Source organism: Pecten maximus, chromosome 2 (assembly GCF_902652985.1).
Source record: "Pecten maximus chromosome 2, xPecMax1.1, whole genome shotgun sequence".
Classification (NCBI taxonomy): domain Eukaryota; kingdom Metazoa; phylum Mollusca; class Bivalvia; order Pectinida; family Pectinidae; genus Pecten; species Pecten maximus.
In genome coordinates, this window is record NC_047016.1 from 46,758,668 (window position 1) to 46,782,943 (window position 24,276).

Here is a 24,276-nt window from a genome sequence, read left to right on the forward strand (position 1 = left end):
TTGTGTGGTAGAAATAGTAAACGAAGACAAAATCTTTCAATCTCGCTCCGCAAGACTCTGTTCCCTTAGTTTGACAATCTGATAAAAATACATCTCTTCCATGCGCCTACGCTACGAAGCTTCAAGCTTGAAGACATGCATGTATTTTAATTAGATTGCTTAATTTGAATGAGTACACATTTAAAATTGGCTATACAATTTATCCGAAGGTTATTATTATTCACAATAACACAATTTCATATAAGTTGAACTTAGGCGACACTTCAATACTAATACTTCTAACATTTTTGAATCATAAATATAATATCATGTATATATGATGTTAACATACGGGCAGAAATCACATCACATCATGGAAGGGAATTCTATGATACCAAGATATGCCAATAATATATTGTATAGTGGCCGCTGGTATTTGCCTAGATTGGTCGGGTATTGGAGCCTATTATATAGAGAGTTTCATTAACTCCCAACCATGAGATAAGTTTGCCAATAAGCCTGGGTCTTATCACTCAACTTATCAGGTAGGCAGGCAGGGCGGATCGGATTTCGCTGTATACTCTCTGCATGCTCTACATTTGTACGCGCATGGCACACTTCATCTGATCCACGTGTTGCTGTGTCTAGATTTTTTTTTTCTTTTCTGAGGGATTTTAATCCAATTTTCTATAAATGTGAAGGATATTCTGTATGATGTGTTGGACCTCCAGGACGGATTGAGGTAAGTCTAAATATGATCTACATGAATTTCCGTTATATATAGCTACTCTGACTTCCAACTTACCGTGATTTAAGGTACACAACCCATTTTTCTCACGTTGATGAACAATCACAAATCAACTTATTCTAGAAAGATTTGATTCGAACGCGTCAATAGTTTCCCCCCTGTCATCTGACAATCTTTGTGCTGCACCAATCATGATTACGAATGATTTCTTATTTCTGAAAATGTTTTAGAAATAATTTATCGTTCAGTTTGTTCTGGAACATTTTCTTAGGTTGGTAAAGTAAATATGATGGAAGTTATATGACACGACCAATATGATATTGATATCATATTAATTGTGTCATATAACTTCTATCATATTCATCGTTCAGTGTTTTTGTTAATTATGTAAATATATTCTCTATAGATATTTTGTTAGCTATGTAGATATTTTGCTTATTTAGTAAATATTTTTGTACGCATTATTTTTTTATAAATTCGTTGGCGTATTCAAGTTTTCCGGGATGTTAAAGCATTTATATATTTTGTCGATAGTTCACAACTAGAAAACTGAGAAACCAGATTAAGACGCTTCAAGAAGTTAATCGAGTTTATGAACAACACTATGTATGAAATATGTACAAACAGATTCTGGACAATGTTCGGCCTCGGGTTTTCGTATTAAATATTCCCTGTTAAGTTTTTAATATTTTAATATTGCAATTTCGTAGTAATTCTTAAACTACTGTTTTTATTACATATTCCACCAAATACGAAATATACTAAACAGACATGTATATTTGAGGTAAAAGATGGTTAATCAAAACCAGAGAGTGGTATATACGTATCTGTCAGAACCTATTGTGACGTCACTAATTTGTAATATGGGAGTATTTTAACTAACTCTATAAAGTTGTATAAATAATGCATCATTTTCAAAGATATCACTAACCCGAGGCCCTATACTGGTGATGGGAGTGTCCGGTATAAATGTCTCGACTCAGTGCCTAAGATAAGTAGTTGAATGGTAGTTGAATTATCTGTGAGGTGCCTCTTGATAACACGACTGTAATTTATGATATGTGACATACCCGAGCATACCGTCGCCATTTCGGTTAGCTTTTTATTTACCCAGACGCTCACAGATACATAAAAGTTGAAAGTGTCGTAATAATCAAATGTCACAATGGCGCACAGTGGATATTCGCCCGGTCATGTAAAGTTGTCCAGGGATTTGATATACCTCAAGAGAAAAATTGTCATAATAAATGCAACTCAACTTGTACAATTCAAGTTTGACCGAAGTACAGTGTTGAATCTTAGACTACGGGTTTCCCCCCGTTACTTTGTACCATGATAAAGCTATTTAAATGACAATTGGTCATGAAGGGAGTCAATGCTAGGCGTGGCCTTATAACACTGGTATCAAACAAAATGTTAGAGACTATGAGTTTGGTAGCTACAGTAGGGACTGTTTGTGTATGAAATGGGGATGAGAGCCAAAACGTGTTGTTTTCTGGCGAGAAGAGAAGAGTTTGTGGCTGAAAATTGTCTATTCAAAAGTAAATGAACACGATCTAAACGAAAATGGCACAAGCAGACTCGCCCTGGAACCAATACACAACATAAATGTACACGGTCAGTCAGATACACAATATCGGGTAGTAGCTAGGTTTTATAACCTTCCATAGCTGTTATCGCCTTTCAGCAGATTTTATCGAAACAACACTAATTTATGGTGTTCTAATAAAACGATTTCACCTTCTATTAATCACCGAAAAGAAGTTCTGAACATTCCCCAGGACTGGTACGCATTTTTGGTAAGCCTTCTTCTGATTAAAGGATTTTACCGATAAGGAAATAGCTTGTCTAATTTCAATGTAAGCTGTCCAACCTAGGTTCATTTTCTCTTCGCTATTTTAGTTGTTGTGCAGATATTTTTTGCGTTAACTCCAATCTATTTTGGTTGTAAGCCCGCCCTTTTTGATAGTCCCTCCCCTAGCCATTGCCCAAACTCGTCTTGTCCACTAAGGGCTGAATGCAACAATGTTGTCTGTATGGAGGACCAAAGGTACAGATAGATTAATTATACATAATATTTATTTATAATGGATTAATTATTAGCAGTAAGTAATATTTTTATTAATGACAAAGACGCAGATCTTTCCATCTTACCAGAATTTAGAAGAGGATAATAATATATACATGTACAGAACATTACGTGATTATGTGCAATGTTTCGTCTCTCGCGAATGCATACGATGTTTCAATGCTGTTGATGAAAACAAACTGCGGAACACGTTTTAACCAGGATATCAGTGTAAATACGTTCATTATTGGCACATCGTGTTTAAACAAGACCAGATATATACATTTCAAAGTTTAGTTAGCAAACACACGCACTATAGATTAGCGTACAGTCGGGCAGATAAATAAGTTAGTCTATCGCCAGACAAAATTTATTGTACACATTCAAGGAGCATATAAGTTAATCTAGCACGGGTCTACAGTATAACAATATAGAATTTCTGAATCAAAGCCAGTAGCCAATCGGAACACCTCGCCTCCTTCTGCGAACGTTGAAAATGACAAGGGGTTCCGATTGCGCCAGTAGCATGAGATTGATGGACCACCGGATGTACAAATGTATGTCCGATGATACAATGGCGTGGCGTTCATAAGAACATAATTGTCAGATAACACATATTATTCACAGATGCATACCGATTACATCAAAGGCGGAAAGTATTTAATACGATAAACAAAAGAGCTCGTAGCCATCCACTTAATTCACGTATAGACAATAGACTTAGCGCGAGAACAAATACAATGATTTTCACTATAGACATGCATAGGCCTACTCACATTCTTATTAATCAATAACAATGGAGAAATCCCTTTGTTGTGGTTTCCTTGACAACTGGTAATGTTTTCAAACATGAATATGATTTCTCATATTTCAAATTCAGAACAATATAGGATATGTTTCTTTTTATCTTTGACAAACAGGCGCGGACCTAGGATTTTCGAAAGGGGTGGGGGTCCAGTAAAATAGTGATAATGCGAGCGCCGTAGGCGCGAGCCGATTTTTTTCCAATTTTTAAGGTATACAAAAAATTCCTCCTCCAAAAGGGGGGGGGGGGGCGGATACTGACCCCCAGAAACACCCCCCCCCCCCCCCCCCCTGGTCCGCTAGTGACAAATCTCTCTGATCCCAAACCTCTCTGATCCCAAACTAGGGCTACGGATGCTGAACCGTGTCTGTAACGTCGATGGTATGTCGGCTTACATAGCAAATGTTTTTTATCACCAGATGCGCGAGGATGGAGATTGTCAGAGACGAAACCGGTGCAAGCAAACACTTTTACCTCCTCTGTTTAATAGACAATTAATTATCGTATTATAGGAAACCCTAACAAGGTCGAGTCATCTCAGTAATTGTAACGGTTTTTCTCGCAACACTTGTGTAGAGTTTGCGCCCACAACAGTCATACCTATAAGCCACCTGTCTCGGGAACACTGCTGAATTCGATACCGCGGATCTAAGTAATATTAACTTACATTTGCCATGTTAACAAACTGCCGTCATAACATAATTATGTTCACATGAAAAGTGTGTGGTAATAATTGTGCTGTGGATTCCTGTGCATCGCTCCAATGCGGTCTGGCAAATGATTATTATAATGTACAGATTTAGCAGGCTTCAGCTGGTTGTAGAAATCCGTCTAAAAGTAAATATTTTATTGTGTGGTTCGCATGGATTTTATGATATCTGAACAGATGTTAAAAACAAAATTGTCATAATTTCTTCGGTAGATATAGATCTATGCGTTACGCTTTTTACAATTTTCTGATCAGCTCATATGAGCCATTGGCACTCTGTATCAGCCCTTGACTGGTTACCTGTCTCTAAAATATTAAAACTAGAAAATCTATAAATAGAATTGAGATTTATAATGTTGGTCTCTAGAAAACACCCGAGTCCTCACTCCGAGTGCCGAGTCCTAAGTTTCAAACAAGGGGAGACAATCTAGTATTGGAATTCAGAAGAAAAAAACAAAACACTTTATGGCCATTCCACATCAGCCAGTCACTCCAGTTTTTGTTTTTTGTTTTTGTTTTTTTTTATAATAAAACTCTTTGCAGAAATATGTAGTAATTTATCTTTGAAGATAATAGTATTTTCAATTTACAAAATGAGTTCAGATTCATCGTTTTGATCTCTTGGAAATCGTTCAAACTCGGAGAGATAATAAACTTGTACATATATTAGAATTCAGCTGGGTAATGCATTTTCGTTACAAAAACTTAAGGGCTGGAAGCCAATCTAATACCGTATATCTGATATAAAGTTTGGAGTGGATGTTTGTCTCGGTTATGGCCTATTGTTACACTTAGCGTTAGACTGGCTGAGCTGGGAACAGTTTTATAGGGATTTTATGCCTCGTTTCCCCCGACATCCCCAAGTGGTAACGAGAAGCAGGTGCCCCTGTTTCAGAGGTTATTGGGTCTTATGGGGATCAGACCCTTGTGTCCAGTCAGAACGTTCTAGGTGTTTGGATACATTACACCACAGAGGGTGTCTGTGCGAATGCCGAGTGCAATAGAACAGCGGTTGATTACCAGTACCGGGGGTCAAATATATATTTATGATATACTTTTTTTTATTACATAATCACCTAAACACATTTAAAATCACGTTCCTGTAGACTTAGAAGTCGCCATGACTGTCGTCAGAGCCCCGTTCGATTTGCACTCTTCTCATTCTAGAATATATCTTCCGGTCACTCGATTTGAAGCTCTTCTGCTTCTGGAAGATCTTCTACCTCTTCCGTCTCGAAGCTGGAAGATTTATCTTCCAAGATGGCGGCGACCATGTTTTAAGTGTGCGAGTGATGAGTTTCACTAGAGAAGGATTTATAACACATACATGCACATGTTTGTGTCATCGTGTTTGGGTAGCAGTGTACAGTAAAAATGCCAAATTCTGAAAAATATGGCACATGCTTTAGATATGTAAACATTGCCAGTTAACCTTACATATAACCTCTAATAAAGTATATATATTTGAAATCTGTACAACATTTGCAATTTTAATAGAGCTCTGAAGGATAAGTAAACTGATATTTTCTGTGATTTTTAGAGCTGTGAATACCATGGTAACAGCTTAAAAAATTCTCAAAAATTGCAAAATATTATGATATTTGACCCAAAATGGCACAATTCTCTACACAATTTTTTTTCTGAAACCTATTTAAAATTAAATATCTCTATCCCAAAGACAGAATTAATCTTGTTTGGACATATGTTGTAAATTAAGTTTTTCCGCTATCTTACCTTTTCTGTGGGCTTCCATTTTGCGCTGAAGGCGAAACTAAATTTCCTGTGTAAACACACGTTCGGAAAATCCGGATATTTAAAATCCGGAACCAATTTATTGATTTTTGTTTTAATAAATGTGAAGCCTGTATGTACTACTTCATACTGGATATACCAATTATAGTGTACATTTATTTTTTCATTTTTTATACATATCATAATACAGGAGTTATTTGCTTAACAAAAAAATTGCCCATGGCCAGGCTGTCTTACTGTGGTGTGCTACCTTGAGAAAACTTAAAAACTTGCTTATTTTTTGTTTTATTCTCCCGGTTTACTCGATGTACATATAACGGAATACGATCTTCTTAGAAGGCTTCTCTTCTTAGAAGAGTGCAAATCGAACGGGGCTCTGGCAGTGTTGGCATCTGAGTGACTTAGACGCTTGAATGGGTAGGACTAAATTATGAAAACGTCATATAGGTGTTCAATAGTTCACATGTTACGTGCAATAGTCTTTTTAGCCATGCAATACATGTACATTTTGTAGTTCATAATATACCTTATGCGTATACATTGTAGTTAAGGAAAATCAAGCGCATTATGTAATACAACGATGTAGGCCATAGTGGTATACGTTTGATCCCCCAGACGACACAGGGTCGTTGTGTCCTTGAACACAACACTTTACAAGCAATATACACTAGTTGCTCATCAAACTTGCCTAAAAAAAAGGGTCGCCATATTGTTGCCTGTTTCAGTGCTCAAATAATATGAAACTAAATGTGAGCTTTTAGGAATACGGACACATAACAAGGAAGGCAGTACAGCATATACACTCTGATGTCATCAACTGGATATGGGTTTTGTGACCTGTGTGTGAGTTATAAGAAAACTGATTGATAAGTTGTGAGCCTCAAATTGAAGGATTTGAATTTTTCCAGGCATATTGTATTATTATTCAACATAATCCCCTTCAGTTTTATACACTTTTGCCAGCGGTGTTTAAGTGTCTCAATGCCACTTTTATAGAACTCCTTTTCTTGACTCTTCAGAAAGTCATCCACTGCATGTATGACGTCATCATCGGACTGAAAGTGGGTGACTGAAATAGCTGTTTTCAGTTTTGGAAAAAGGTGAAAGTCTGATGGAGCGAGATCACTTGAATACGGAAATCAATTTAAAGCCACAATCGTGGATGGCAGCCATGACATTGACTTAAGTATGAACAGGAGCATTGTCCTGATGAAATAACACACCTTTAGGGAGCTTTCTGCGGCGCTTAAGTTTAAAATTTTCCCGTAACTGTCTCAGAAATGAAGTGTGGCGGCTAATTTGCAAACTGGTTTTTAATTACATTCATGCAAATATAAAATGTATTATTTCATTTTGCTCAATCTTATTTTAATGTTAAAATTTTTAAAATATTCTAAAATATATTTTGAAAAGATATGACGTAAACGCCCGAGTGTTTTTGTTTTCGACTGGTTTTATATCGGTACGGAATCTGCCAAGAAGTCACGAGTGCCTGTTTCTTATCAATCAGAATGACTTCGGTAGTCCAAGTACGTATATTGCTTTTGTCGGCCAGCCTCCAGCCGCCATGTTCCATTATAGAAGCGCGCCTTTCATTTCTTAGCGCTTTATGTAGCAGGTCAGAGTCACGCTGACCGAATGTGAGTACGTACCTGTAGGAATACTGCTACATACTCCCTGGGTGATAGATGTTACTTAAGGGTTTACAGTGATATATAGTCTATTTTTGTTTTTCCCAGAAAGATAAAACCTGCTGTTTCTATCATTAAATTGACTAATCAGGGCTGGGGTTGTGAAAAGGAACGACTGTGATGGCAAGTTCCATTTACATAAAGGGGGTACTTTTCTGCCGCTTTAATTTACACATTGACGACCACAGCGATAATTAATGAGATTAAACCGGACCGTCTTTGCCTCTACTCTTCACACATTTACGATAAAAAGTTCCATCACAGTGATAATTAATTGGATAGTATGGACCGTCCACTGTCCCTCCAATTCACACATTCACGATAAACAGTTCCCTCTCAGTGATAATTAATGAGGTAGTATGGACCGTGCACTGTCTCTCCAATTCACACATTCACGATAAACAGTTCCCTCTCAGTGATAATTAATGAGGTAGTATGGACCGTGCACTGTCTCTCCAATTCACACATTCACGATAAACAGTTCCCTCTCAGTGATAATTAATGAGGTAGTATGGACCGTGCACTGTCTCTCCAATTCACACATTCACGATAAACAGTTCCCTCACAGTGGTAATTAATGAGGTAGTATGGACCGTCCACTGTCTCTCCAATTCACACATTCACGATAAACAGTTCCCTCACAGTGATAATTAATGGGTTAGTATGGACCGTCCACCGTCCCTCCAATTCACACATTTACGATAAACACTTCCCTCTCAGTGATAATTAATGAGGTAGTATGGACCGTGCACTGTCCCTCCAATTCACACATTTACGATAAACACTTCCCTCTCAGTGATAATTAATGAGGTAGTATGGACCGTGCACTGTCCCTCCAATTCACACATTTACGATAAACACTTCCCTCTCAGTGATAATTAATGGGTTAGTATGGACCGTCCACTGTCCCTCCAATTCACACATTTACGATAAACACTTCCCTCTCAGTGATAATTAATGAGGTAGTATGGACCGTCCACTGTCCCTCCAATTCACACATTTACGATAAACACTTCCCTCTCAGTGATAATTAATGAGGTAGTATGGACCGTGCACTGTCCCTCCAATTCACACATTTACGATAAACACTTCCCTCTCAGTGATAATTAATGAGGTAGTATGGACCGTGCACTGTCCCTCCAATTCACACATTTACGATCAACACTTCCCTCTCAGTGATAATTAATGAGGTAGTATGGACCGTGCACTGTCCCTCCAATTCACACATTTACGATAAACAGTTCTCTCTCAGTGATAATTAATGAGGTAGTATGGACCGTCCACTGTCCCTCCAATTCACACATTTACGATAAACAGTTCCCACATAGTGATAATTAATGAGGTAGTATGGACCGTGCACTGTCTCTCCAATTCACACATTTACGATAAACAGTTCTCTCTCAGTGATAATTAATGAGGTAGTATGGACCGTGCACTGTCCCTCCAATTCACACATTCACGATAAGTAGTTCCCTCACAGTGATAATTAATGAGGTAGTATAGACCGTGCACTGTCCCTCCAATTCACACATTTACGATAAACACTTCCCTCTCAGTGATAATTAATGAGGTAGTATGGACCGTGCACTGTCCCTCCAATTCACACATTTACGATAAACACTTCCCTCTCAGTGATAATTAATGAGGTAGTATAGACCGTGCACTGTCCCTCCAATTCACACATTTACGATAAACACTTCCCTCTCAGTGATAATTAATGAGGTAGTATGGACCGTCCACTGTCTGTCTCTCCAATTCACACATTTACGATAAACAGTTCTCTCTCAGTGATAATTAATGAGGTAGTATGGACCGTCTACTGTCCCTCCAATTCACACATTCACGATAAGTAGTTCCCTCACAGTGATAATTAATGAGGTAGTATAGACCGTGCACTGTCCCTCCAATTCACACATTTACGATAAACACTTCCCTCTCAGTGATAATTAATGAGGTAGTATGGACTGTCTTCTGTCTCTCCAATTCACACATTTACGACAAACAGTTCCCACACAGTGCTAATTAACGGAAGGATAGGGGGAGCCTAGTCCTGCTGTCAATCGCACGGTGGTGAGATGGACAGGCGAGCTGGTCATTAACTACGCTCTATTTGGACCTGTCCCTCTTCCCTATACAATATAGTTAATCGTTCCCATTTTCTTCGATCTAAAATTTTCACCGGTTCTTACTTTCCGTAATGCCCGATGTAATCTACAACTAATCAGCACGCGATCAGCTGCCTATAACTGACAACTGTGTCTGATCAGCAAGCGGTCAGCTGTCCAGGACTGACCACTGGACCCAATCAGCTGTCCACACCCTGTTGAGAAGGGTAAACAGTTTGATTGACGGCGTAAGGAGGTTATAGAGCGATAAATCACCACAACAAAATTTCGGGTCGGATCCCTCACAGTGAACGTCAGAGGGACCAGGTTCGGTACCGTTCCCAATCCGATGTGATGGTTCCGAATTCGTTTCCTGGTGAACGGCAGCTGAAGTGTCAACTTTAGAATCTTCTAAGCAGAGGACGAAAACATTCAGCATAAGTCACCGTACATTCGTGCAGTATGATACAGCGGCCAGAGAGGAGAGGGGTTCCTCAACATCAACATTTCCAACCTCAAATATTTTTCATATATTAATTTTCTGTTTGTAAACTCTATAAAATGGTGATGTTTCCGATACTCTAAGTTGATACAGTGTTGTTTACATGTTTAATTGTGTTACAGATATCCTGTTATAAATTAATAGTTAAACATCATCATAAAAACGGAAGTGGGTGGGGGGAGGGGCATATTTTCTGTATGAATTTTATCTCCTACGTTTTCCGATATGTTTATCTTACCTACATGTAAGTATTGTTAGTTTCTGTGTGGCGGGGAGGGGGGAGAGGGGCTCTGTTTCTAATTGTAGGTATACCTTAATTCCCTCGTATTCGGAGAGGAAGAAAGGGAGAATACACAAAGCAAGTATTTATTGAGTAACCTACGCGATAGAGAACATCAGTCAGTCAAATAAAACACCTTTCCTTTCTTCCACACTTTTATTATAAAACATCTTGAACGTTCAAAGCGTTACAATGAAGTGGAAGGTGAATAGACGCTTGAATTACATAAACAAGATACATACATGTTCTTAGAACCAAGTGTACGTGTTTTGATCGGCGATTCAGACGGAGATTCTAGCTGATATTTTGTAGTGAATGCTGACTGATCCACATGACTTCTGAAGTTTTATCTTCCCGAAATCTCCCGGCACCAGTTGGCTTCGGGTTTTCATCAGCTCCGTTAAAATCCTACTTATCTGTAATCCTGGCGGATACGGTCTCAAATCTTCTATTGACTACGTATCTCTCCGCGTTCTACAGAGAGAACTACCCCTTGGCACATCTTTCCCTCCCCTGCTCTCTCCATTACTAAATATCAAAATCCTTTGGCGCCGTTTGCACACATTTAAAGACATATGTTAATTTAAAATGATACTACTAATTTTTTCTGCGTATTTTAATTTTTGCGATCTAGTCTTTCATGTATGCCCTTTGACTTGGCCAAAATCTTGATCCCGCGGTCAGTATGCTGTATCATGAATCCGCCAAATTAAAATGTCACTCAAAAGATTTGAGAAATAATTTTGACAGTGGGAGAAGCATTTTGTATATCAAATGCCATACCGTAGCATAAAATCTTATTGACCTCCAAGTTTGTAGCATTATGGTCAGTAAACAATGAAATGTGTTACGGGAAGGAACCAGACGAGGGATAAAATAATCACGGTATGTTTTGCTTTTCAGCACACCTCTTAAGAGGAGTCCATCTGCCTTGTGTCACTTTTGTAGATAAAGTCTATTTAATTTCAGAGAATCGTCGAATTTGTTCTGTAGCTGGCAGAGAAAACAAACACTCCTCCCCCCCCCCCCCCCCCCCACCCTCCCTCCCTCCCAGACGTACCCTCCGATTTCCCTCCTGCGCTTGTCTATTTTCACGAAGTTGCCAAACTACGTTGACTTCTGTAACCCCGACGTATCACAGATAAGCGGCCATCTAATGTAGGCCTGTAAATTTTAACTGGTGTGGAATTTGATCTTCTTTCTGTGCCAGTATTTCATTTCCTAAAGATATCAGATGAAAAACCGTTAGAAGCCTTACTTTATTAAATTATTGTACAATGACTCATTTATTTGTCGCAACGTATTTATATATTCTAGATATGTTTCATGTTTGAATGTCAACACAACTAATATTCAGGCTAATATAGAAAAGAAAACAGCTTATAAAATATCCATGAATGTGCCCTCAAAAACAATATATACCCAGGCTTTGGAGATCCGGGGATATTTTTTACCCACGGTTGAAAGTAAGAACGTGGGCACATGGGAATTGTGTAGTACATGTAGTTATATGCAGGACGATTCAGATAATTTTACTTCAATGACTTGAGTATTTCACTTGAAATAAAGCATCTTCAAAGTTCTGCCTAATCGCTGCGTATTTCTCATTAAGATCACGGTGATTGGAGTATTTTTTTTACTACATTGTAGTTCACCCATACTCAAGAAGTTTTGTAAAGACTACTTGGTAGTTTTGATATTACAGCCCACGAAGTTCACCACACAGTTGCAACCTGTCGGTGAAGGTTTCAAACCGGGCTTAAAATTTTGCGGCAGCTAGATGTTTTTAAACAGGTGCCTTACTAGATTGCTTGACAGATAAAGTCAAGCAGTTTATGTTCCAACTGAAAGACAAGTCATCGTAGTGCACCCAACACTCATAGGTCTTCTAGACCCTGAGCACGGGCATCGTGTGAAACATAGCACATAAGGGGCCAACAAATTAACGGATAATTTGTCTATCTCCTAACTGTTGGCATTATCTAAAAGGCGCTAAATTAGCCCCTAGTTTTTCTTTTTCCTAAATGAGGGCGTTTTGTAAAAGGGGTGAAATTAACCCATAATTTATATTTTTCCTGATAGAGAGTATATGTAAAACATGGTTCAAGGGGATAAAAATAGCCCAAAGAACCCATAATTTAATGAGAATGTTATTGCTTTTATTCATAATCATTATTATTCCCGACCCCGCCACTTTAGAGAAGTTTCTGTTTGAAAATAATAATCTGTTTCTGTGTGCATCCTTCTGGTATTTCGTCCGTTCGTCCATGAAAACCTTGTGCATACGATATCTCATCAACACTTTGATACAGTATTTTTGTGGGTTTTTCCACACTGTTCATCCATGTCCGTATGAAGTAAACACTTTACTTGACCGACCATGGCAACGTAACACATGACGTACGCCATGACGCTTGAATGCTGACATGGTTTACCACCAAGAACTTGTATCTTTGGTATTATTGTATTTAGTTTATTTGGTGGAAATCTTCGCGAGTCAATATTTTCGCGTGTTATTATGTTCGCGTGTGGATACTTTCACGGAGATTTAATGATCGCAAAAGTAGCGAAAATTTCCACGCCGCGAATATTTCCACTTTTACAGTATCTGCGCGTTCGTGTGTGTCTGAGACTTCCGTTCGTTCGTGATAACATTGGGTTCACGATATCTCCCTGAACCCCTGAATAGATTTGGTTCACACTATCAAGGTCTACACTTGATTCGATTTCGGTGGTCATCGGTCAAGGGTAAAGGTCCAAGATCACATTAGACCACTTTTAGAATAAAAGCTTGCATACACAATACATCATGAACTTGTGGTCAAAATTTTATTTCCATACCATAACATCACAGCAACAGGTTCTATATCTGATTGGATTATCGTGGTCATCGGTCATGAGAAAAGGTCAAAATCACACTTGGCCACTTTAAGAATAATAATAATAAAACTTGTGTATAATATATTATTTAACATATAGTTCATATTCACATCATGGCATACAATTCTACACGTGATTAATTTTATGTGATCATTGTCAAGGTTATAGGTCAAAGGCTTCAGGTGACCTCTTTCACTCATAATTGTTTGTTTGTTTGCTGGGTTCATCGCTCCGTGAACATCCAGTGTCCTTTTGAAGCGGGTATTCCTTGTAGTAGTTGGTAACTACATCAATGAACAACATACAGAAGGCCGTTCGCATGCCATCCAGAGCAATTACGGTAAAGTGTCTTGCCCGAGGACACAACCACGACAGCAAAGAACGCCCATTTCTCTGCTTTCCGAGAGGGAGAGTCGGAGCACGCACCTCAGATCTTGCCCTGATGTTTCGTGGCCGGTACTCTAACCTACTCAGCTATCGCGCCCCCTAAACTCATAAACTCCTGGACATATTCAGTATACTCATGAGGGATCGGGAAATATCTTTGTAAACTTCTGGACAGATCTATCAATTGAGGAGGCGTGGAAGATATATACGTGAACCCCTGGACATAGGTGTATTATATTGACGATGGGTGGAGGAATATATATGTCAATCCTTCCTCAACAAGCTAAGCTCAACTAGCTATTACACTGTAATGACATATTTAGCTGACACCCTTGGTGTTAATTTTGGAAAATGAAAAATCAATAATTAGCTTGTAACTTAATGAAATAATCCAAAATATTGTAACGTTGGTACATTCACTGAGAATTTGTTATAAAATGAAACTAGGATTTTCCAAAAATAGTAAGGTGACCTTGGCCTCACAGCCTTGAAACTGCGTTCAGGATACTATGGTTCTATATAAGTGTCTAAAGACCAAGTAATGGAAGGCACTAGAGCGTTGACAATGATTTTCCAAAAATAGCAATGGAGACCTTGACCTTACAACCCTGAAACTCAAAGATTTTGGTGCTTTGCAATGGTCTCAGTGGTGTGGAGTTTGATAAAAAAAATCCCTCAATGAATGAATCCGCTAGAGCGGCGACGTACGCACAGAGACGGCCGGAGGAGAGGAAAAATATATCCCAACACTTGTACATTGTATATAAAACTAGGCAATATATTTTCAACATTTCATTTTTTAATTCTTCCACATTTTTTAAAGCAAAATACACTTTTTTTTATATTTTCTGTGTCATGCATATATTGATTTTTTTTCACTTCCTCGGGCACGCGAAGGATTCCTCATGAATACATGTAGCTAGTCTGATTGTACATGGTTATTATTCATAATTATCTTCTCGTGAATTTGCGTCTTAGTAGCACCTATTTCATATTATGATAAATAGAATATAAAACTCGTATGCATATTAAACATTAAATCACAAATGTGTTTTCATATTAAATTGATATATTCGGCCACCAGCCCCTAAGGTTTTTTGTTAAGAATTGTTATACAAGATTATCTCCCCCTAGTTTGAAACTTAGGGTCTTTACAATCAGTCAAATCCTAGGGACAAAAATCATAAAGCTCAATTCCATTTATAACTTTAATATTCTAGAGACATGGAGCCAGTCTCAGATTAATAGTACATAAGTGTTTGTGATATATCTAGCAAGAAGGTAATACATTCGAATATGTCATGAATGATAGTCAAAATCATCCACTGCACTTTACCAATATAACGGGTTATGAATGATAGTCAAAATCATCCACTGCACTTTACCAATATAACGGGTTATGAATGATAGTCAAAATCATCCACTGCACTTTACCAATATAACGGGTTATGAATGATAGTCAAAATCATCCACTGCACTTTACCAATATAACGGGTTATGAATGATAGTCAAAATCATCCACTGCACAATACCAATATAACGGGTTACACATTTTTAAAAATGTAGAAAGGCGGGGTTTTCATCAACTTATAACTCAAAAATAGATATATGTGTTTTTCCTGAAACTAATGTCGATGAGGAGAACCAGTCCATAGTTTATGGAGTCCGCCCCGCCGTCGTAACTAAATCTTGTTGACGTTCAGGCTGAAATCAGTCGGTGAGAGAATCACCAAAGGTGGAGGAGATCGCTTCGTGGAGAAATGTAAAAATGGCAAAAATGAAAAAGGAATCCATCTAGTGGCAAGGAATTACTATGTTATTGGCATCATTAGTTAGACTGAGCAGACAATTACAAATTGTTACCGAGATTCCAAGAATCAGTGGAATTAGTACCGGTCGCTAAGGAAACCAACTGGTGTGATGTATAGGAACTTTGTGTCAGAAAGGTAACTATATCTGTATATACTGCTATTCCAGATGTTGACATCATATGTCTTAATTAAAACTATGTACAGCTATATATTCCTTCAGGTGGTGTAATGGAATTTACTTTGCTATTTTTGTTTTTCGACCCTTTTCTTAAAATAAATCATTAGCATGGACTATAATGATACATTTATATTGTAATATATTGTAAATAGTTTTCTTTGTATGGGTTGTGAGATATCTTTTGGAGGTGGATTTGTAGTTTTATTAACCTGAAGAATATAATTACCGAGACGAAGGTCTGTAATTGTTACTCTTGATGTGAAATTTAAATCTAACTTTATCATTGACCAGACAAGATGGAATGTACAAAATTGCGAAAATGTGTAATTGATAATGATACTGAGGTGTTTAAAATCATGTAATCAAGAAAATACTAACCTCTTTCACGAAATATATAAACCTGTAAACAACATTTGATATGTATTTATTAATTTTATCGTATTTTAACATTTAATATCTACCAAACATTCAAAATTTGCACAATAGTCCCAACATTTGATATTTGCACAATATATATATAAATATTTGTCAAGCATTTTAAGTTTCTTTCAATTTCTCTGTATCTGTCGGTAAACTGAACACCCAATATGACTAATCTGGAACGCTTAGACGTTTGTGCGCCAGTTGCCTAGCAACAAACTTTGATAGGGATTAGGGTATCTTACTTAGGGTATCTGTGAGAATCTCAAATTTTTTTATGATTATTTTTTTTTAAATGTTTATACATTGGTTACCATTTTTCATTTTAACTGATGGAGCCTCTGTATTTAGAGGTACAAGTATTTAGAGTAACATGTATTCAGAGATACAAGTATTCAGAGATACACGTATTTGAGATACAAGTATTCAGAGATACATGTATTGAGAGATACATGATTCAGAGATACATGTATTTAGATATAAAGTATTCAGTGATACACGTATTCAGAGGTGTATGTATTCAGAGATACATGCATTTAGAGATACAAGTATTCAGAGATACGTATTCAGAGATACAAGTATTCAGAGATACAAGTATTCAGAGATACAGGTATTCAGTGATACACCTATTCAGATATACATGTATTTAGAGATACAAGTATTCAGAGATACACGTATTCAGAGATACACGTATTCAGAGATACAAGTATTCAGAGATACAGGTATTCAGTGATACACGTATTCAGAGATACATGTATTTAGAGATACAAGTATTCAGAGATACATGTATTCAGTGATACACGTATTCAGAGATACATGTATTTAGAGATACAAGTATTCAGAGTTACATGTATTCAGTGATACACGTATTCAGAGATACATGTATTTAGAGATACAAGTATTCAGAGATACAAGTATTTAGAGTCCTTACATCACGGGTCAAATTCATGGTAACACGGCATTTCTTGTGTACATAATAATACATTTTACATTAAAAGTTTACCCTTCCCAGCATTTTGGTAAGATTTGTTCATAGACAAGAAATTCTACTTTATGAATTTGATGTTAAGCGACTTACACGGTTGACGTGAAAATAAAATGCTACTTTAAATTCACAAGACATATCTCAACATAACCTGTTCACTTTCGGCAGCCTGTCGACCATTTTAAAATTCATATGAAAAATCACGCATCACGCCGATATATATTTTTCAGTACTGGTACATTTATGCTACATACTTGACTTATAAATTAAACCTCGCGGGAATCCTAAAATGGAACCCTGTGTGACCCCTTAACTGACACCTTTTGATGTTTTTTAAGCGAATCTACTCCAACAGGTTGCTAAGGGTACGTACATATCACTAACACTCTCGAAGGAGATTTAAAAAAAAATATATAATTTGTCATAAAATGGAAGTTAAGTCTCTCAACACGATCCGTTACGCACCAGCTAATTATTTCTCATGGCCTAAGTGTGCAATATACATCAAAACTGTATCTGAAGTGTAGCGAAGGTCACGTTTAATATACCCTCGAAATTCCTGGAGTTTCCTTCAATTACAGAGAACCTGAACTTCCATGATGCTTTTTATATCCAAAACACAAAGTTTTTGATATAGGACACAAATGGAAACTAATTTTAAATGTTGAAATTCCATTGAAAATGTACAAAACATGCTATTTCAATCGGTTGGGTGTTGTTCTTAGAGTTTACAAATATATTTTTGCTGGCAAAGTACAGACTCGACTACAATTTTCTCAAGTTATAAACTCCTAAAGATAGGCATCTATTTTGATCAACTTGCGTCGGTACCGATCAAAACTGGTATTTTTGATCCGTGAAACTAAAGGAAGTATACAGAGCCCTTTATATAATAAAGAGGATGTTATTAGAGAAGAGCAAATTACCAATACGCGTGGCGCCAAATACGTAGCCAGGCTGTTCAAGAGCGAGAGAGAGAGAGAGAGAGAGAGGGGGGGGGGGGGGGGGCAAATATTCACGCGAGTATAGGCCAATATCCGATATATTTTTGGGATGGACACGGGTCAAGCCACTTATATTGAGTCGGGATATTTTCAACGGTGGACTCCAATATATCTTCTTTTTTGGGGGGGGGGGGGGGGGGGGGGGCAAACTTTTAAAGGGGGAAGGGGGTTGGGGGGTTGGGATTGTTCCTTCTGTATTATTAGCCAACGTAAATCAATCGTGCGTGTTTCAGATGGGTCGAGATTATCTCCAAAACAAAATCCGACTAAACGGGTGCAATGTTTCCGACAAATGACAGTCTCGCGAAAATTATTAGGGCGGACACTCAGCGATATGTTGCTGTTTAACTTTTATTTATACAGGGTCGGGGTAAAACTGACAATTTCAGGCAGATTATGACTGAGACAAACTGTTTTACTTTATAATAAATTGTGCCGTGTGGTATACCCGTTGTCGAGTTGTGGTTTACATCATGACGGCCAGAGGACACATTATTTTGCCACACAGATCCATGCCCTGTATGTTTGCGTTAGCATCTGAGCAGATCAGTAACTTTTGAACATGATTTTCCGAGGAATCATAAACATTGAGAGCCTAACGAAAGATGTTTAGTGTTCCGAGCGACATGGGACATGGAAAAGCTATCAGGAAATTCCTGGCAACGTCTATTTGATTCTTTAACCGTATGCTCTAGAATGGCACTTCCACTAAGCGTGAAACTGACTAGGACTTATACATGGATTCTCATTAAAGCGGCTCGCCCTGTCCTGTAGAACTAGTTATCAATTTGTGTGCATTCCTGTGAGAACGACTGTGCTGATAGGGGCTAGGAAATATATACTGAAGATTGACGATAATAGGCAGAGTTTTGAGACGATACAATGATAAAGGTTTGGAAGGGTTCATGGTCTAACTTAGGGATTATTCCATTAAGCGAACAAGGGGTGCGAGTTCAATTAAATAAAATCTGATGATCTGATCGGACTTATGGTCACACACGTAGTTGACCGTAGTTTGGGATGACCGTGGTCGTTAACAAAGCATGAACCTAAAGAAATCAATTATTTGGCCTTGGGTAGCCACAAGATGTTCAACATGTTCTAAATATCTCTAGGGTCAACTTGAATTTCAAGACCCTACTGTGACCGCAGATTGAATGTTGCTGACCGTAAATGACCCTACTTGACCGTAGTTGACCGTGGCACAACGATTGAAAGTATGGCTAATACTACTATCAGGTAGGGTCAACTAGGGAACAACTACTGAAGTTTGGACCTACGACACCTTACTTCATCCTCATGTACTAGAGTCAACACGTGCATTACCGTAAGATGTGACCGACGTATTAAATAGTTGTGTATGATCTTTCTAAAACGACTATTTGGATCTTCATTGGCTGTTTCCTGCTTGAGAAGTTCCCTGTAATCAACTTTCGTAGGTTTTTTGGCAGGCGCATGCTTTCTGCGTTCCGCCATTGTTGTTGTTGACTGATAATAAGCCCGTTGCATTGTGGGACAAATTTGGATAGAGACTTGGTCCGTCGGACCCGTTTATTATTTTTGGGAATTTCCCGTATTGACTTTCATAAATACACATTTTCCTAAAATCTTTGATTCGCGATAATTTGTTAGGTATATATTAAGTCTGGTATCTATGAAGAGGTCAAAATGTAAACATTTATGTATATTTCTTTGGGAGTATGTGGCTTTAATGTATGCAAACCATTCAGATTTTTAAAAGTGACTCTCATCGCCTCGATTAAATTTGCCAACGCATCGGACAGGCAAACATCACCAATGGATGAATTGTTTGGATGATATCCAAGTTGCATTTCCTAGCTGGTTTGGATAATAATCGAGGAAAAGATTTGATATTTCTTAGCGATAGTTATTTTTCGTATGAGATAATTATTTCTCGGGAATAGACATTTCTTCTCATGAAGTACACATTTCTTGGCGAATTGATATGTTCTCGTGGACAACACACTGCTCAGCGAATTGACATTTCTCGTAGAGATGACACTTCTCTCGTCGTTCACAGATTCGTCACCAATTCTAATTGTACAAGATCGCCATGCCGCTCCTAGGATGTGTTATTTCTGTAAACCCCTCGGGTATGACAGGTATGCAAGTCTATCACATCACGTGAACCCTCGGGATGGTAGTCTAGATCGTCTAACCTTCGGCAGAACCTCAACCAAGAATATCACCCTGGGGGTTGGAAAATTCTCTATCACGCCCTCAGGGCAGAGGAAGGTTATATTAATCTCGTGACGAATACATTTCTCAGCGAATTAATTAACATTACAAATACAGAAATCGTTTCTTAGCGAATCGACGTTTCAAATACAGAAAACATTTCTCAGCAAATTAACATTTCAAAAAAAAAAAAAAATACATTTCTCAGCGAAGCGACATTTCAAATTGATATTTCAAATACAGAATACAATGTTTCAGCGAATTGACAATTCAAATACAGAATACATTTCTCAGCGAATTGACATTTCTCCCGGAAAATACATTACTCTTTAAATTGCCATTACTTGTGGAGAACACATTTCTCGACTGATTGACATTTCTCTGTGAATACAGTGGATATTTCTCTGTGAATAAATATTAAAGATTATTTGGGTAATACATGTGTGTACACTGATAATTGCATTTCTAATGGTACATGTTGAAACTTGGCAATAGAAAATGCTAATTCGAAGATTGCATGTGCGGCTAAGACTAAATATTTCGCTAACAGTTTTCGAATATACGCATGATGAACAGAGAAATAAGAAATAAATTGGTCTTTTGATAGAGTGTTTGCATAAAAATCACCACTCAAATCAACCTATCGGAGAGAGTATGGAATGTAAACGTTGGAATTGCCGGATTGTGCAGTTTAAGATTGTTGCCATTTTAACGAGAGGCGCGGTTAACAGTTTTCACACGTTGTCAGTCAGTATCTCGGGTTTTTCTGAAACCCTTACCTCTGCCAAGTTGTCTCAAATTGAAAAAGCTGAGATATTTGGTGAAATTCACATTTTATTTTAGCTTTCACATTCCTCGTGATGAAAAGTATTTGTAGTTTTATAGTCACAGAAATTCTCAATCTAGTTATAAATATCACAAGAATGCTGCAGGAAAGCCATTCTGGTTCTTATAGAGTCGAGTATAATACTTAAGAGAGTAAACGTTTTATATTTCGAAGCCATCATATTTTCTCTTAACCAATGTAAAGAATGTTAAAAGTTCCCTTTTATTCGTAACTACATAATAATGAAAGCTTATAATTGCGATCAGCTATGTTAAATAGTGTGTACAGCAGCACATATGTTTTTCATATCAACAGTGAGATTCGAACGAACTATGAACCCTGGTTCGACCGTAATAACATTCTACATGTTACGTAAACGGGATACTCTTAAACTTCCTATTCCGGCGGATGACAGACATCATATACTTACCATCATACATATAAACACTGCCTATGTGTAATGGGATAGGTGGGGAGGAGGGGTGAGAAAGGAGCGTCCCTGGGGGGACAATCAAAGCAATAGGTCAAAGTTATCTATCAGCTGTCTTGTTATGCCATTAGAAACGCTCCACGATTCAATTAAACATGCAGAGTTAATTAACATCCATGAATAGGTCTTTGTATTCGTGTAAGAGTTCCTCAAACAGAGGAGCATTCCTGATAGCGTTAAACTTGGTGGTTGTCTGATAGCCATGCACGCCACCTGGTGCTGAATCACGGCCCTAGTGTCTGGCTGTGGCAGTCATAGATTCATCTTGGATACATATCTTAGTATATAAGACACACGTATATATCAGACATGATATGGGACACTTAAGTAAGACACATGTATATAAAACATCATGTAAGACACATAAGTAAGACACATGTATATAAAACATTATATAAGACACCTATATATATGAAATATTATAGAATACACCTAAGTAATTAGTCATATGTATATATCTAACATTATCTAAGACACTTTAGTAAGTTAGTAAGATACATAGAACGCTCCATTTCCTAATTTCTGATTTTCTATTAAATATATCTCCCCTTTTCTGTATTTTATCGAGCGGTATTGACTTGTGTGATAACTTAGTGTCGACTCTCATACTTCACCATCAGAGTGCTAAAGTTCGTATCACCATCAATCCCGTCAACACGTTGTAAAGAGCCATGTTTTGGCAGATGGCGGGAATAAATCGGCTGGGAGCTCATGTTGTAACCATGTTCACAAATACCCAGACAAATATTCCTCTTCGAGAAGGCAAAGTTGAGAAAAGTCTGACGTGCTAAAACATACACGTTACCCTAGAAACTGAATCATTGGTACTATTTATCAATTTATGTTTTTATTTATTTATTCATTTATTTATTTATTCAGGGATTTGGGTTACCAAATGGATGGGTCATTTTCAAGAAAAAGAACTTTCTGTAATATAATTTATGGGCCATTTATAGGAATTTAAAGAATTTTTCTGAATCACGTGGTCATACAAAAATATTGTGGGCACCCTCCAAAATGACCCCTGTTTATTTATTTACTTAATTATTTATTTATATTAATTATTAATTTATTTGATTATCAATTATTAAAAAGGGTTCACAATGATCACAAAAGAACCAGCTTCCAACTTATGGATCGCTTCATACTGCCATTTCATTGGAATGTCAGGTCACAGGGACGTTTACATGCCATCTATTCCGGCCAATTATACTGACACTGAAATGTCAGGTCACAGGAACGTTTACATGACATCACTCCCGAACCATTATACTGACACTGAAATGTCAGGTCACAGGAACGTTTACATGACATCACTCCCGAACCATTATACTGACACTGAAATGTCAGGTCACAGGGACGTTTACATGACATCTCTCCCGAACCATTATACTGACACTGAAATGTCAGGTCACAGGGACGTTTACATGACATCTCTCCTGGTCCATTATACTGACACTGAAATGTCAGGTCACAGGAACGTTTACATGCCATCTATTCCGGCCCATTATACTGACACTGAAATGTCAGGTCACAGGGACGTTTACATGACATCACTCCCGAACCATTATACTGACACTGAAATGTCAGGTCACAGGGACGTTTACATGACATCACTCCCGAACCATTATACTGACACTGAAATGTCAGGTCACAGGAACGTTTACATGACATCACTCCCGAACCATTATACTGACACTGAAATGTCAGGTCACAGGGACGTTTACATGACATCTCTCCCGGTCCATTATACTGGATGCAGAGGGCACTAAGTATATTCACAAAAATTATGGAAAATTTGCTCGGGGATCAAATGGACTATTTTTTCGTTTAAAAGAAGGAATATTGTTTCTTTTTTCGTAGCTGGGAACGAAGATGTATGAGTGCATCTAAAGGATAAATTGACATATAAGTAATGAGAATATTGAAATCAGTATGATAATGTTAGACTGTAAAGTTAAAAACGTAGGAAACGACCTACATCATAAGATGTTTCCACGCACGTGATAACTTCCGCTATCATTTTTCTTGTAGTCAGACTTGGAGGGGGTTTGTATTGAAGAAACGGACGTAGACTTGCCATTATCTTCAATATGGATCTGAAAAATGCCTTCTTTTGATTTCCCCGTGGAGAACTTTAAAGGGGCAGCCGCTAGCTACGATATTGCGTTATCAGTAGTATTATTTATAGAAGTAAAGCACGTTCTCTGTAAAATGGCTGCACTCGTTTATAGATAAAGTAAGGAACAAGTCTTCAATCTACGATTTTCATCAAAAACTGCAAATGAAAACTTCTCTATCATATTCATTTGGTGTCGCCATCTTTAAGCGCTCAATATCATGTCGGCCTCATCAGTTTGACTGGTAGTTCCATGGAAATCATAGCTTTCTCAGCTTTCTTGTAATGCGTACTGGGTTTGGTTAGGGAAGCAGATCAAGAAAAATGGCTCCAGACAG

At 37.7% G+C, this 24,276-nt stretch overlaps 1 protein-coding gene across 2 annotated transcripts in view; it reads left to right on the top strand.

The window, feature by feature from the left end:
* Positions 1-551: 551 nt before the first annotated feature.
* LOC117322291 (beta-1,3-galactosyltransferase 1-like) overlaps positions 552-24,276 on the top strand; it is a 32,006-nt gene continuing 8,281 nt past the window's right edge. Inside the window, exon 1 of one of the 2 annotated variants that reach the window (XM_033877110.1) lies at positions 552-721. The gene's annotated coding sequence lies outside the window, so the exon portion shown is untranslated. Of the gene's footprint in view, positions 722-15,424; positions 15,853-24,276 lie in introns of those variants that run through there. The other variant, XM_033877109.1, reaches the window with a different exon arrangement.